The 17,258-nt window shown below is 40.0% G+C and overlaps 1 pseudogene; it reads right to left on the reverse strand.

The window, feature by feature from the left end:
* Positions 1 to 16,969, reverse strand: part of LOC145140226 (beta-1,4-xylosyltransferase IRX14-like) — a 147,819-nt pseudogene extending 130,850 nt beyond the window's left edge.
* Positions 16,970 to 17,258: the final 289 nt, after the last annotated feature.

Here is a 17,258-nt window from a genome sequence, read left to right on the forward strand (position 1 = left end):
TATGTTGGCATTCCAACCCGACAGTTGAGGGCCTGGGGTATTCCAACCTGACGGTTGATTGGACCTATAGTATGCTGTTCATTGTTGTATGTGTATGGTTACGTGTGTACGGGTATTTTGGGGGAACTCACTAAGCTTTCGAGCTTACGGTTTTCAGTTTATTGTTTCACGTACATCAGGTGATCGTGGCAAGGCAAAGGTGTGATCATACCGCTCCTCATATTTCATGATTTTGTGATTTGGTTCTGGGGATACTCTGATGTTTAAACTAGTTTGAAAACAAGTTGTAGTAACTTAGTGGTTTTTGAATGGGTTAAAATGTTTTAAATTGGCTTGAATTTTATGGGTGTTAAAAGTTGGTATCAGAGCCTTGGTTTGAGTGAATTGGAGGAACATTCGTGTGAATCCAGTCTCAAATCAAGGAAAGATTTTCAAATGGTTTTCAAATGGTTTCAAAATAAGTAAAGGTGGATGCAGAGGGTACGATAAGCCGGAGCCAGTAAGTAGACCCCAAAATACCATACAAGTTATTTGATTATGTGATATGATTAGAACAACATGCTAGTACTAGGCTAGGGATCTTCAAGAATTGCATGACAGAATTGCCTGATTCCATGATGCATGCTAGCCTAGGGTTTTCCTTGTATGAGATTGACATCATTACTGTAGTTACTTGTGTATGTATCACGACTGTATATAATTAAGATCTTATAGCCTGAGAATGTTTAATTCGGCCTTATGTTCTATTCTTATTGGTTAGGGCTTAGGGTAGGATCGAATATTCGAAAGTCTATGGGGTCCAGCGTTATGTATGGCTAGCATACACTAGTGCTGCAGGGTTGGTGGAAGTTTCATGGATGGGTGGGTTGTGTGAGGTCGGGAGGCCAGTTATGAGATATTTAGCATTCCTCTAGGAGTGAGGATTGAGCATTCGTTATGTTATGTATATTATTAGGGTGTTGTGGTGATAGTTGAGACAAATATGGGTAGGTGTGGAAGGTAGTATGGGCCCGTACTACTGAAAGCACATGACCCATACGCGTAGCAAGGAAGTCACAACTCCTAGGGTTTAGAAAGGAGTTGGTCCCCGGCTATCTAGGCGGATTGTTTGATATTTTCCTCTTCTATTTTCAGTATGGTGGTTACGAGGCGTGTCGTGACTGGATCGGGATCGGGATCAGGTCAGGGTGATCAGGGGGCCCCAATGGCACCTGAGATTATCGGTCAGGAGGGGCCAATGTTGACAGAGGATCGGGCCAGGGAGATCATCTGCGAGGAGGTGGTTGAGATTGTCCGGGGTCAGATTCCGGAGTTGTTTGGGACTATTAAGTCCTCTATGAGGGAGTACTTCGATGATCGTTATGCAGCTCTTACTGAGACGGCTGCCGCGGCAGCTACAGCGGCTGTAACAGCGGCAGGGGGAGGAGTCGGTCGGGGCTTCCAGTATCGGGACTTCGATAATACGAAGCCCCCTACCTTTGACGGAGTTGAGGATCCGATTGTTGCGATGAGATGGTTGTCGGACGTGGAGGGATGTTTCTTCATGTGTTCGTGCCCTGCTGAGCAAAGGGTGAGGTGAGCTCTGAACCTTTTGAGGCTCGGGGCGAAGGATTGGTGGAGGTTGACTACAGGATCATACTCTAACGCGAAGCGAACTACGGTGACTTGGGATCAGTTTCGGGATATGTTTAGTACTCGTTATGTTCCGCGGGTAGAGTGGGAGAGATTGGCTGAGGAGTTTTTGGAGCTTAGACAGGATTCAGAGTCGGTGACGGAGATCACCAGGATGTTTACGGAGAGGGCAATGTTCTACCCTGAGTTTGCTTTGGAGTAGGCCCAGATGACCCGGTATCTGAGCATCCTCAAGAGGGACATCAGACAGTTTGTGTCCATGCAGAGATGTGATACTTTGTTGGAGTTGCAAGAGGCCGCCAGGCAGCACGAGCTAGAGATTGAACTCCAGCTGAGGGAGCATAGGCAGGCCCCGGTGCAGTCGTAGCCTGTGCTGAAACGGATGAGGGTCGCTGATTATCGTCAGGAAAGCCAGAGGAGTCGCACTAGTGGGAAGTGCGGTAAGGTACATGATGGAGTTTGTCGATCTTCTTCTGGGTGCCACAAGTGTGGCAAGGAGGGCCACATAGCCAGGGATTGCAGGCAGTAGGCTCCAGCTGCCGGAGTCCGACTTTGTTATCATTGTGATTAGGTGGGCCATATCAAGGCCCAGTGTCCTCTCTTGGCTGCCAGGCCCGTGCATGTCCCAGCACCAGCCACATTGAGACTTACTGATTGGGGTCAGGGTCGAGCAGAGCCTCCGAAGGCTCCAGGGCGTGCTTATCAGCTTGTGGCCGAGGAGATCGGGACAGCGCCAGAGGTGACAGCCGTTATGTCTTTTCCTTCTATATCTTGTTCATGTTATTATGAGTTGTTTGTTTCCTGCATAAGTTATTAGAGCATAGTAGATGATAGTGAGAAGTTATTATTGAGAAATTATAGAAGGGTAGTATCTGGTGATGCATTCAAGAGGAGGAAGGGCATGATCTAGAGATTCGGAATCATCAGCAGGACCTCGGATCCCTTGAAGTTCGTTGTCTCGAATTAAGACGATTGAGTCGCGTACCAGCTTCGCCGCCGGTAGACAGTAGTTAGTGCTCTAAGTGGGGGAGAATTGGAAGTTCTCGGATGGGGCGTGGTTTGGAAGGATGTCGCCTGACGCAGTTTGGATGACGATTGCGGGAAGTGGTGCGATGAGGCGTTCCAGTTATGGTAAGAACCGTGTATGTATGGTGGATCTTTGAGCGAGCAGTGAGGATACTGCTATGCTATAACAATCAGTGGGGTTGTTCCCAAGTGTCGGAAATGTTGAGGGGCATGCAGAAGACTCTTTATGGATTGCAGGTTATGCAATCAGTTTCTGAGTATATATACGTGTTATGGGATAGCGACGTGCTCCACAAGTGGATGATGTAGAGTGAGGTTCTGACATTTCGGCACCGACTGATGATGCGAAGTCATGGTTCAGGTCTCCTTGGAAGAGAAGAAGGTGTAGCTCCAGATTGGAGATTTGGACAGAGGAGCTAGAGATAGCGGAGTTGATAGACTCGGGAGCAGTATAGACCGGCGCTGAGAACCGTGTGAGGATATTCCAGTCGTAGGTCGTGGACCTAGAGATCGCGAGAGTAATGTTCCCTGTTATGGTACGTTTGGGGTAGACGTGAAGTCAAGATTTGGGTGAGTTACACTCGGTTGTGTCGAATCAGAGTAGATTGAGGGAGCTGCAAGGTTGGATCCTTGGGCTTCAAGTATGGTGTTAGGCATTGGTTATGTGAGTAGTGGTATTCCAATATAGGGTATTCCATCATGAGGATGACCGGACCCTATGATTGATTGGACCTGGTGTGTTTGGTATTCCAACCCGAGGGTTGATTGGGCCAAACATGCGTGAGAATGCGAGGGTATACCATCCTTGGGATGACTGGACCCGTTATAGGTGTACCGGTTATTCCAGCCCGAGGCTGATTGAGCTAGGTACGAATGATTATATGATATAGCTGGTTGATTCATGGGAGTTGCTAGAAGCAGAAGGATGCACTATCATGTCATGGTAAAAAGGGAATAGATTCGGGATGGGAACATGATTTGTTCCCTATTGCAGGTTATCCGGGTTATCGCCAGTTTTGGGCGAAGGAAAGGTGGATTAGTGTTATAGAAGAGCTCAGTGGATTATTGTGGTGTCTAACTTTCGCAAGTCTCGAAGGTGTGTTCATGTCAGGAAGGTGGCAGTATCATCGGGTGATACTAGATTGATGTGTTCTGACATTAAGTGGAAAAGGTCGGTGGTCGGCCGGGATTATTGGTAAGGATACCACATGAGAAGAAGTTATTTTAAAAGGGGTACAGTGGTAGGGTCGGGAAGGACCTGAGTTGGTTGGGAAATCGGAGTCTGCAGTGCAAGAGGTATATTCAGAATCGTATACTGCAGTAGCCTTCGAGGACGAAGCCTAATTTAAGTGGGGGAGAGTTGTAACATCCTAAAATTTAGAAGTATGATTGAAGGACTTAAGTGTAAATTGAAGAAGGTACTCGATGAGTAGGTATGCTGGTTCTGGTCGCAAGTTAAGTGACCAACTCGCCAAGTCGGTAGTTGGACTCGACGAGTTGGTGCTGAAAAGAGAAAACCCTAATCTTAAGGGTTGCACCCTATTTAAAGGACCATATGTCCTCCCTTCAGCCTCCTTATTGCCCTTGAGAGTCAGTAAACTCTAAAATCGTGTGAGCTTCCATTGTTAAAGAGATTTGAGCTTTGGAGGAGGAATATTGGGAAGGGAGCTTGAAGATCAAGGGGCTAGCATCAAGGGATTGGTGTAGATCTAGAATCTACTTCATATTGGGCACATTTTGGAGGTAACAAGCTGTTACCTTGACTCTATTGCATTTATATCTATTCAAGAATGAGATTTGGGGCCATTTTGGCATGTTACGGATCTATTTCGGGTTAGGGGTCTAGATCTGAGGTTTCTACTTCAGATCTAGACTTGTCTTGGTCCAGAAACTCACAAAGTATCATCCCTTGGTTTGTTGGTGAAGCATCCTTGTCTTAAACCTTAGCCCTAGAGTGATTTGGGCTTATAGCTCCTTGTTTCCACGTAAAGTTTGCAACTTTACGTGAGAGTCATGCCCTAGAAGAGTGGATCTACAGTTTGGAGCCCCTGTATGACTCGAAAAGCCTTTGTATGAATAAAGGACTGAAGGGACTCGGCGAGTCTGTTCTTGGGCTCGGCGAGTCTGTTGAAGATAGGCATGGACTCGACGAGTTGGAGGAACAATTTGGCGAGTGTGTTGAAGATTGTTGTGGACTCGGCGAGTCTGTTCTTGGACTCGGCGAGTCAGAACGCAAGACCCCAACCTCTTCTGGTTAAGACTCAGATTAGCGTGTTGAGTGGTGACTCAGTGAGTTGGACATGATAGGACTCAGAGATTGTTGAACTCGACGAGTCATGGAGTGACTCGGCGAGTCGAGTCATGATATGAGAGTTTTCTGAGTTTAGGAACTCGGCGAGTCAGCGGGTTGACTCGGCGAGTAGGGTCAATCAGGAAGGTTGACTTTGGCCAGGACTTTGACTTTGACCAGTTTGACCTTCAAGGGTATTATCGTAATTTGGATATTTATGTCAATGGATCATTGATGGCTATAGGTGTTGGAGTTTGGGGCAGTGCTTCAGGATTGTGCTTTCGTGGTTCGGTTCGGCAGTTGCAAGGTGAGTTATCCTCACTATACCCAAGGGTCTAAGGCACCAAGGCCGACCCTTTGATTTGTTATTTGAGTTAGTTACTACTGTGATATGTTAGTTGGCATCCTGGTAGATAGGATGGCTATATGATGGTATGTTCTGTTAGTTGGCATCCTAGTAGATAGGATGGCTATATGATGGTATGCTCGGTTAGATCGGTATTCTGGTAGATTGGATGTGGCTATGCTTAGTGACCTGTAGTTGGTCTGACTATCTGTATGCTGGTAGGAGATTACATGTTATGTGTGCAGGTGTTGAGTAGTAGTAGAGGGTATTCCATCCCGGTAAGATGATAGGGCCCTAGTATGTTGTCTTGTAGACTGTTATATGGTTATTTGATAGGTGCACATGTTTGCTAGTATGTGGGCATTCCAACCGGATGGTTGAGGGGTAGGAGTATTCCATCCCGGTAGGATGATTGGACTCATAGTAGGTGGGCATTTCAACCTATTGGTTGAGGGCCTAGGGTATTCCATCCCGAGGGATGATTGGACCCATAGTAGCTATTATATGTATAGTAGGTGGGCATTCCAACCCGATGGTTGAGGGCCAGGAGTATTCCATCCCGGTCGGATGATTGGACTCATAGTAGGTGGGCATTCCAACCTGATGGTTGAGGGCCTGGGGTATTCCATCCCGAGGGATGATTGGACCCGTAGTAGTTATTGTATGTATAGGTGTGTGGGCATTCCAACCCGATGGTTGTGGGCCGAGAGTATTCCATCTCGAGGATAATTGGACTCGTAGTATGTTGGCATTCCAACCCGACGGTTGAGGGCCTGGGGTATTCCAACCTGACGGTTGATTGGACCCATAGTATGCTGTTCATTGTTGTATGTGTATGGTTATGTGTGTGCGGGTATTTTGGGGGAACTCACTAAGCTTTCGAGCTTACGGTTTTCAGTTTATTGTTTCAGGTACATCAGGTGATCGTGGCCTGGAAAAGGAGTGATCGTACCGCTCCTCATATTTCATGATTTTGTGATTTGGTTCTGGGGATACTCTGATGTTTAAACTATTTTGAAAACAAGTTGTAATAACTTAGTGGTTTTTGAATGGGTTAAAATGTTTTAAATTGTCTTGAATTTTATGGGTGTTACATTCTCCCCCTCGAAAGGCAAATCGGTTGTTTTTGGTACACATGAACCCTCCCCCTTGAACATTAGGCTGTTGTTTGGAGGGTCAGTTGAGGGTTGACCACAAGTCGGTTTAGGAGGTTTATTTTCCATATCTTTTGCAGCTTCATCGATGATCTTTTTCAGATTTTCGATTTTGTTGTCTGCTGCTTTCGCCTCTGAGTGTATAGCCTTTTCTGGTTCATCAAATAGCCTTATGTACTCTTCAAACAAGTTGGAAATGGGAACCGAGACTTGTCCTGATTCTGGAAATATTTCCCCCATGGTACTTTTGCTTGTTTGAACTTTCTTCATGTAGTTGTCATCAAAGGTTACATAGTAGGTTTCTTCAATACGCTTGGAGTTTTTTATTCAAAACCCTATATGCATTTGAAGTGAGTGAATAACCAAGAAAAATTCCCTCATCGGCTTTGACGTCGAACTTGTTTCGGTTCTCTTTGGAGTTGAAAATAAAGCATCTTGAACCGAACACGTGGAAAAACTTAACGTTGGGCTTCCGATTGTTCAGAATCTCATAAGGAGTGATGGAGAATCGTTTGTTAAGTAAGGATCGATTCTGAGTGTAGCATGTAGTTGCAACTGCATCAGCCCAGAAGTATAGCGGAAGAGAAGCGAAGCTCAACATGGTTCGGACTGCCTCACATAAGGAACGGTTTCGTCTTTCAACAATTCCATTCTGTTGTGGTGTATAGGGAGCCGAGAAGTTGTGAGATATCCCCTTTTCAGCCAGAAAATCTTCAAAATCTTTATTCTTGAATTCAAGCCCATTGTCACTTCTAATATTCCTCACCATCTTTCGCAGCTGCAGTTCCACTTGCTTGATAAACGCCTTCAACTTGGGAGTCGCGTCTGATTTCTGTTTAAGAAAGAAAACCCAGGTCAGGGTTGATGACCCATCTCGTTGAACATGTGAACCACCTGCTCATTTCTAACGTCATCGAAAGGTACAACATTGGGAATGTTCAAGATTTGTAAGAACTGTCTCTTCGTGAGCTTGTATTGTTTTTATCATTGCTTAACTGAAAAGTAACCACCTTAGAAGTTTTGTTGAACATGATAGTAAAACCGGCCAACGATAACCAGGTCATCGGAACTGAAAAAGAAGTTGTCATCACAATAGATAGAACCGAATGATTGAGAGACACAATTAGCATTTACAGTTCGACGGGGTATTTCGAGACATCAGGTTGAAACATATAGTTGGATCCTTGAATCTTCAACAACGGTTGAGATCAAGCTACTCAGTGCTTTGAGAAGGATCAACTAGAACATTTGTGGCCGCCATTGTTAGGGTTTGAAGGTTGGTGAGAATAGAGAATTATAAGTAATTAGAATTTGGGGAAAATCTTTAGCCTGGTCGCGTAAAGTTTGAATAAGATATTCCCAAAATCCTTTTATACTGAGACCCCAAGTTTGAATTTGAAGCGGTTAGCAATAAATTCATGCCACATGTATCCTTGAAAAACAGACATGTAGCCGTAAAAATAGCCATTTCTGAAATGTAATGATCACTTTTCCTAGAAAACCATGAAATAACCCAACCATCACATCAATCGGTCATTTTGCTTGTCCCAAGAGTATAAGAACCGTCACTATACCCGTCGTTTCGAGGCTGGGCTCATTCACTTTTGGGATGAAAAACGAAATCATGGCCAGACGTTCGAAATCTAGGTTTGAGTTGGTATTACTTAAGACCTCAAGGATTTCATGTGCAAATGGGTGACAACGAATTAGTGGGAACCAAGATAAGAAAAATATGTGCATAAAGTGACATCAAGTTATCGTTTGATGTAAAAAGCAGATGGATCCCGGTCAAAGATCACTTCATTCAACATCAAGGGAGATATCGAACTACTTTTGTCGTATCCTATGATATACAATCGAATACTCATAGAGGAGTATCAAAAGGCTTCTTTTGAAGAAGGCTTTGAAGGGTTGGCTGAATTTTGTTAATGATCACAACTTAACATAAGTGTGAATACACTGAGAAAAATTACTTGTATGACTAGTGTAGTCAGGGACAAGTAAAAGATAGAATTTATTTCAAAGTGACACATGATCAATGTGATATTCAGACATAAATCATATTCCATGAAAAAGAAAGTGCTGGATCGTGTTGGGCAAAAATGTCTTGGGTGTAGACCATTTATCAAGAACACTCATAACGAAGGAATACGATTTTGAATATCAATGTAAAGTACAGAAAGAAATGTTTTGTGAAAAACTTGAACAAATTTCACCGTTAATTCCTTGAATAGTTTGGATATAGTGGGTTTCACCATCATCACAGACTCATGAATCAAGATCATGAACACAGACCTGTGCGATATCTACATTATGGTTGGTTTCTACCAGAGATGTCGAGGATATGGAAGTGAAGTGTGTGAATCGTGAAGAATTAAGTTGATGAAAAAGATTGTTCAGGAAACATGTTGTACCTCTACGAGTGATAAGGACTAAACAGAAATCTCTTAACTCAATATGAGAAGAGAAAGGTAGCTCGTCAACTAATGTGAATATAGCCTAATTAGGAAGGAACCCTCATAGTGCGTGATCCATGAAGGCTTCGACACATATTGAGTCTATAAGGCTTAGGTCGACATACAACAACATGCTTGTAGGGACACCTAACGAGTGCTAAGTGCAGAAATTATACCTGTCCCTTCAAGTAATGAAGAAATGACCACCATACGATGTCGATTGGGATCTGATATGAAAATCATAAAACACACAAAAGAAAAAAAAATTGAATTTTTGGTTTTGAAAATTAAAAGAACAAAAATAGTAAAATATTTTTGGAATTTTTGTTTTTGAAATGTAAAGACAACAAAAAAATATTTTTGTATTTTTGATTGTTTTGAAAATTAAGAATGAAAGAAATATAATATTTCTGGTGTTTTTGATTTAGAATTTCGAAAAAAAAACAATACAATGTTACCAGATGAACGAAACAAAGAGCATCGACATGGAGACATAAGTCATCGATATATCAAAGCAACTCAGATAACAAAGATTTAATTAATCGTTCAGCGATATGCCGAAATCAAAACGTGTCGAACATTGAATAATGAATAGTAACTTCTGATTTATTCTGTGAAGTGTCGGCTCCTATTTATTTCATGACGAAGATTCAATTGGAACAACAGTTGCATCAAGCATTCCTGGTCCAGACAAGATCCTGAGAAAAGACTTATCACCCAAATGCTTGGTAAAGATATCAGCTAGTTGATATGTTTATTTCACAAACTGAACTTCTATCTTTCCATCCTGAACATGATCTTTGATAAAAATTATATCTAAGTGCGATATGTTTGGTGTTCTAATGTTGCAATGGATTAAAACAAATTCGAATTGCACTTTGTGAATCGCAATACAAAGGTATCTTTTTCATGTTGATTGGGTAGTCACGAAGCTGACCTTGAATCTAAATGATCTGAAAAGTGAAAGTTGCAGCAACAACATATTCTGCTTCTGTTGTGGAAATCAAAACACATGTTTTTTTTTCGATTGCCAGCTCACAAGCTTCTCATCTAGTAATTGACATCCGCCAGTAGTGCTTTTCCTGTCGAGTTGGCATCCACCCAGGTCTGCATCGGAAAATGCTTGAATGAAGAAACCAGTCTTCGAAGGGTACCACAAACCCAATGAAACTGTCCCTTTGAGATAGCGAAAAATATTCTTTACAATAGTTAGATGAGGTTCCCTGCGATTGGACTGATACCTAGCATAATTGCAAACAGAAAACATAATATCACGTCAACTTGCAGCTAAGTATAGTAACAAACCGATCATGCTCCTGTACAATGTGAGATCGACAGCAGGCTTGTCCAACGAAGGTCCAAGACGTGTGCCAACAGCCATAGGTACTCGTAATTTCGAACTATTTGTGATTCTAAACTTCTCAATCAGATTGCGAGAATACTTCTCTTGATTGATAAAGATTCCTTCTCTCCATTGACGAATGTTTAATCCAAAAAAATTGTTGATTTTCCCCATCATGATCATTTCAAATTGACTGTTCATCGTATTCTCAAACTCACATTACAATGCAGGGTCAGTAGAGCCAAAATATGTCATCGACATAAATTTGAACATGCATGAGATGATTCCCAACTTTCTTTCGAAAGAGAGTGGGATCAACTGAGCCCTGTTTAAATTTTGATTCCTTTAAGAAATTGTTAAGAGTTGCATACCAGGTTCGTGGTGCTTGTTTTCACCCATAAACAACTTTATCGAGAATATAACAATGATCAAGGAATTTATCATTAATAAAACTTGGTGGTTGCTCGACATACACAGTCTCTTCCAATACACCATTTAGAAAAGCACACTTGACATCCATTTTATAGATATCGAAGTCCTTGTACGCTGCATAAGCTAAAAATATTCGAACAGCCTCGAGTCTTGCGACAGGGGCGAAGGTTTCTTCATAATCAGTACCTTCTTGTTACGAATACCCTTTAACAACTAGCCTAGCTTTGTTTCTAACAATGTTTCCTTCTTTGTCAGTTTTATTTTTAAAAATCCATTTTAAACTAATTACTGACACATCATTTGGTTTTGGAACTAGACGCCAAACTTTGTTTCTCTCGAATTCAACTAATTTGGATTGCATTGCAACAATCCAATCAGGATTATCCATTGCAACCTTACCTGTTTTCAGTTTTACTTTGAAATAAAAACATTAAAAATGCAATACTCTTGATGCACGTTTAGTACCTCATTTTTAGCACGAAGTTGGGCTCTTGTCAACACTCTAGCTAACGGATCACCAAGAACTTGTTCTTTAGGATGGTTTCTTGTCCACTTATCCAATGGTGGGTAGGCTGGATAGAAATCCAAAGGTTCATCTTCGAACATATCGTCCGGGGAAGGTGTGTTCAATCCTCTCACATTCTTGGTCAAGTAATGGCTCTATCTTCATTATCTTAGCCGGCCTGGGGCCACGAGACCCTAACTCAAATACCTCAGCCTGGTTCTGAACCTTCACCTACATTGGATACATTATTAGGTATATCATGAAAAACATCAGTGTGTATGGTTGAATCATTAGGTATAATTCCATTCCCCCCCCCCCTCGACAATAGGATTGAACTGGTGATGCTCCCCCTCGACAGTTGTATTCGAAATATGAAGCTCCTCCTCGACATCAGTTCTCGCATTTCCATGCTCCCCATCAACATTAGTAGTCGAATTCAAGTGCTCCCCCTCCACTTGATCACCTTGTAACACAGGATAACTATCAACATGTCATTGAGTACTAGAGGTTGAATAAGAATCATCATTTTACTGAGTTAATGTCGAATTATTACAATGTTTCAAAGATTCAGGAATCTGATTATCCTCAGCATGAATTTATGCATCTATGGCCCTGTCAGGAACACCAAAAACTAATTCATAATCAAAATCAAAAGAATTATAAATTTCTAACTCAATATTTGTTTCTGAAATGATTAGCTTTTGATCAAATGGCTTTTCGACTTGTTTAACATGATAGTCATCAGAAGTTAGATTGAAAGTTTCTTCAATCTTCCTGGTTCGTTTATCCAACAGTCTATATGTCATCGAATTATGTGAATATCCCAATAATATCCCTTCATCATCTTTAGACTAAAATTTTGAAAGATTATCTTTGAGATTCATTATGAAGCACCTGCAACGAAAAACATGGAAAATTTTCACATTCGGTTTTTGATTATTGATAATCTCATATGGAGTGATGTTAAAACGCAGATGAATGAAAGATCTATTTTGAGTGAAACATGTTGTAGATACTGCTTCTGCCCAAAGATATTGAGGTAGATTCGCATATGTGAGCATAGTCCTCGCTGCTTCTCAAAGAGATCGATTTCTCCTTTCAACAACACCATTTTATTGTGGTGTATAAGGAGATGAAAAATTATGCAAAATACCTAGGTCAGTCAGAAATGAATCCAAAACTTTATTCTAAAATTCAGAGCCATTATCACTTTTTATCTTTAAGATTTCTTCCTCAAACTGACTTCAATATGCTTTATGAAATCACTTATTACTTGTGTTGTTTCATACTTCTGTCGAAGAAAGAAAACCCAAGTGAACCTTGAAAAGTCATCGAAAATGACCAATATGTACCTTTTCTTGTTTAGAGTTTCAACAATCGAAGGTCCACAAAGGTCAGTGTGAAGTAGTTCAAGTGGTTCAATGATCTTAGAATCAATAGTAATTAGATGAGCATGTCGATGTTGCTTGCCTTGTTCACATTGTGCACATAACGAATCGTTATCAAATTTTAAAAACAGGTAAGCCTCTAACAAGATTAATTACCACCAATTTGTTCAAATTTTTAAAATTCAAGTGAGAGAGTCTTCGATACCACAACCAGCTTAGATCAGACGACGCATTCGAAAGCAGATATACAGAAGGAACACCAAAATCGACTTCATATCAAGAGTGAACATATCACCTTTCCTTTTTGAATTGAGCAAAACCTCTTAGGTTTCTTTATTCGAAATGACACTTCCTTCCTCCTCGAAGACAACTTGATTACCAGTGCCCACAACAAGTTTAGAAACACTTATCAAGTTATGTTGAAGTCCTTCGACATAAGGCACTCTATTGACTGTAAACTTGCCATTGGTGACTTTATTATAGCCGTTAACTTTGCATTTATTGTTATTCCCAAACTTCACAACACCAGCATTGTCTAAGCCTCGATAATCTCACAGAGTTTCCTTTCAACCTATCATGTGATGAAAGCAACCACTATCGATGTACCATTGGTGACTTTATTAGGTCCCCAAGGCTTTTTGGGTCATTGGTTATCAGAGTTGAATGCATTATGAAATGAAGATCCTGAAACCTAACTTCGAACTTTAGACTTCAAACTATCAATTAAGTCAACTTCTACTGACTTAGGTATCGAAATGAAATCATTCATCGGTTTATGTTCAACATTACTTTCCTTTTTCCATCAACAGTTTGTTGTAACTTAATTTTCACTTTGGGAACAACTTTGCAATTTCGAACTGAGTGATTCGATTCCATTGACGAAGAACTACCAGTTTGAGATTCATTTAAGTAGCTTTCGTAAGCATACCTAATCTCTTCTTCCCTGATTGATATGACTTTCCTTTTCCTTCAACCCAATGATTTATATTCTTCGTGTCAGTTTTCCCTTTAACAAATGAAGCTTTGACTTTCAACTTTGAATTAGGATTGGGAAAGTCAGGTGCATTTGGTTTAAATGGTTCACTCGTTCTTCCTTTAACTTCGAACTTGTCGAATTCTCACTTTGAACATGATGTTGTAGCATGATTGTGAAAACGGTTTTGAAAATGTTTGTTATAACCAACAGATGTTCGATTATAAACTTATTGTCCACATGAAAATCTTCTTTGATTTTGTACTTGATGAAAAGATCTTTGTTCATTGTTTCGAAAACCACTTCTATGAAAATTATTTTGTGAAAACCTTTCATTTTGTTGATTAGGAACAAAAGTCCTTTGTTGTTGATTTTTTAACAAAATTGTCATTTCTTGTCGAACTTCTCTGTTTCCTCATACACCTTATCAACAACCACTATGGGAATTGTTTCAACTGAAACATCTTCATCATCATTGTCACTATCATGTTGAAGGTTGATTAGTGTTAACCTTATCCAATGAATCATCGCATTTTTCTTTACCCTTACCCATTGAAGTGATATTAATGACAGAGAGCTGAGAACAATCAACAACTTCCCCCTCCTCAATTTCGCTGATATTGTTAGAATCATCTTCGATATCAGCAAAATTGTTTTGAGAGTCCGATGTCGAATTCTCAATCTTTTTCAAAATCTTAATTTGTTCAGTTTTAATGAAGGTCTCATTCACAATATACACCAAATCATTAGCATCCAAACATTCATCTAATTTAACAATACCATATGCATATGAATTATTGGGACCTTATCAACTCAGAAATCTTTTTCTCACAGTCATAAGAAGTAGAGTCTATCTTTTCCTTTTCGAATGTTAAAAAGGGAAAAAGTTTCCTATACTGTTCTTTACTTATATCCGACGAATGATGTAAAGCAGTCAACTTAGCATAAAGTCTCTTTGTAGAATTACAATAAATGTTTCTTTGTTTAAGAAAATTACAATTGTCTATCCTCAAACCATCCCTATCAAAATAAACATTCTTAAATTGTAATTCTAAATGATTTATTCTACTTATCTTTGTCTCCAACTTTTTCTGTGATTCTAGCAGTAACGATTTTGATTTCTCAACATCTCTACTAACATAAATAAGCATGTCATTAAAGCAAGATAGAGTATTATCGAAATCAGACAAAATAACATCATATGAACTAAAAGGAATATCAAAGGATTCGAGAGGATTAAGTACCTTAGTAGTCATTGGAGACTTTTCGGCACCAGTAGAAACGAAGCATTTACCCATCACCTTATCTTCCTCCTCGTACTCAACATACATGGCTCCATGCATGGGGTTTCACATTTCCTCATCATCTGATCCAGATGACCAGATTTGGTATGTTCCATTCCCTTTGCCATTTCCTCTTGCAACCAAAGACATCCCTTTCGTCTTAGCTCTATCCTCTTCTAGTCTCTCAGTATAATATGTTTCGTCCTTTAGTCTTTCTTTCTTTTCTTCTCTCTTCCTCAACATGAAGTTACTTGCTATATGGTTTGCACCATTATAGTAATGGCAATCGAAACCAGAGTCACCTTTCAATTTCTTCTTTGGCTTCACAACTTCAGACTTGTTATATTTTATTTCCACCTTCGTCTCCTCTCTCATACCCTTTGCATTTGATGAGTTTCCCTTAAAACCACTTTTTCCTTTGAAATTCGAATTGAATGGCTTCTTGAAAAATTTCTTCACTTTATTGTTTGAGTATTAAGCCGCCGCTTCGTCATCAGAATTAACAATCAAACCTTCTTCATCTGATCCATCATTCTCATCAGACTCGACTTCAACTTCTCTAACTGTCACCTTCGACACTAGTGCTAGACGACCTCCCAAATTCATATTTGTTTCTTTAGCTATTTTCGTTGCTCTCACTTTCATGAGCCTTCAACACATTGTAGAGCTCACCAAGAGAATAGTTGTCAAAACTTTGTTGGGTCTTAATCATCAAACTGATATTACGCCACTCTTTACGAAGCCCCATCAGAAAAATCAAATTGAATTCAAGTGTAGTACGATTGACTCCATATCGACTGCATCTGTAGATTAATTGATTCAGACAATCATTGTAGAGTTCAATATTTTCACCTTCATTTTGTTTGAATTCTCCTAATTCAAGAAGACACTGCTTAACATAACTTTTCTTCGTCTTCTCGCTCCCTTGATACTTGTCTTTCAAAGTATCCCAAATCTCTTTAGTTGTTTTGCACCCACGAACATAGTTGTACACCATCGGTGGAAGAGCTCCATGTAGTTCACGCATACAACGTTTGTCATTTGATTTGTATTTGTCAGTTTGCGTAGTAACATCAGTAGATGAACCAGCATTTTCGATTTCAGCAAGCATGGATGGATGAATGTTTCCACTCTTGACACATCGCCGTAGATCTTTATCGATCCCAGCCAGATAATCTTCCATCCTATCAGTCCACTGATCATAGTACTCCGGAATCAACATAGGAATTTTGGTTGAAGAACCGAGGATATGAGAAAATCCAATCATCGTGTTCATGTTGAAGTTTGCCATTAACGTACAAACAGAATTGATGAAAAGCTTCAGAAAGAAGAAATTAAGGAGTAAATCTTCCAGAAATCAATCACCGAAATCAAACTAAAAGCAAAATCGAATCAATACAGATGATTAGAAAATATTTTTAGATTCAAAAGTGCAGAATATTTTGAATCTAAAACGAGATTCAAAAACTTTTGAAACCTTGAAAAATCAGAAATCAACAATAGGAATCCTGCTCTGATATGAAATGTAGTTCGTATTGATTGAGAAAATGAAATGAAATCAGAGTTTGAATTGAATCTAGAACATAAGAGTAAATATAATCTGGATGGATCAATTAATCTTCTTAAGGTTACAAGAGTGAATAGAGTAAGAACACGAAATGCCCAAAAATTACTCTATCTCTAGTACTTATCCCTATTTATAGGAATTACAGAAGTTAAGAAAAAAGACATAAGGGCTAAATCTAATACGCTTCGACATACAAAAGTACCCTTACAAAATACATACAATGAATACTGCATTACACACTTCGACACTAATAAATACATAAGACCATTCGGCATCTCACAACATAATTCAACCTCCACAATATCGGTGGCGGTTCTGAACGACGTTAATGTTGAGGTGTAGAGATTGTTAATGGAAGAAGTTGAGAAGAGGATAAAGAAGAAGAGACGAGAGAATCTAAATCCAAGAACGAGTCTAATCAGACAACATAAACAATGAATGATCAACCAAAAGATACCCGCCGATGATTTAACGGTTCCGCCTCCAACTACAAATGAATCTAGCAGCGATGAGCTTCTGAAAATGTTGCTCAGGCCCCGATTTGCATAGCTCTGTTGCAACGCTAGCAACTTCATTTTTTCCCCAAATCAATTTCTACTCCACAGAAGTTTATATTTGAGATGGGTTTCAATTTACACTTGAATTTGATGGTTAATGATATTAAATAATTATACCACTTTGAGAGAGGAAGTGGTTTGGGTTTTGGGAAGAAACCATGAACATACACACACAAGACCCTTTAATATTAAATAATTATATATTTTTTTTAAATAAGGAAAAACTTCATAAATGGTCCCTGTGGTGAAATAACAGAAATTCCCTTCACTTAACGGCCAAAAGCTAACAGAGTTAGCGCAAAGGACC

Source organism: Lactuca virosa, chromosome 9 (genome assembly GCF_052849685.1).
Source record: "Lactuca virosa cultivar CGN04683 chromosome 9, Lactuca_virosa_CGN04683_v6, whole genome shotgun sequence".
In the NCBI taxonomy this organism is placed as follows: Eukaryota; Viridiplantae; Streptophyta; class Magnoliopsida; order Asterales; family Asteraceae; genus Lactuca; species Lactuca virosa.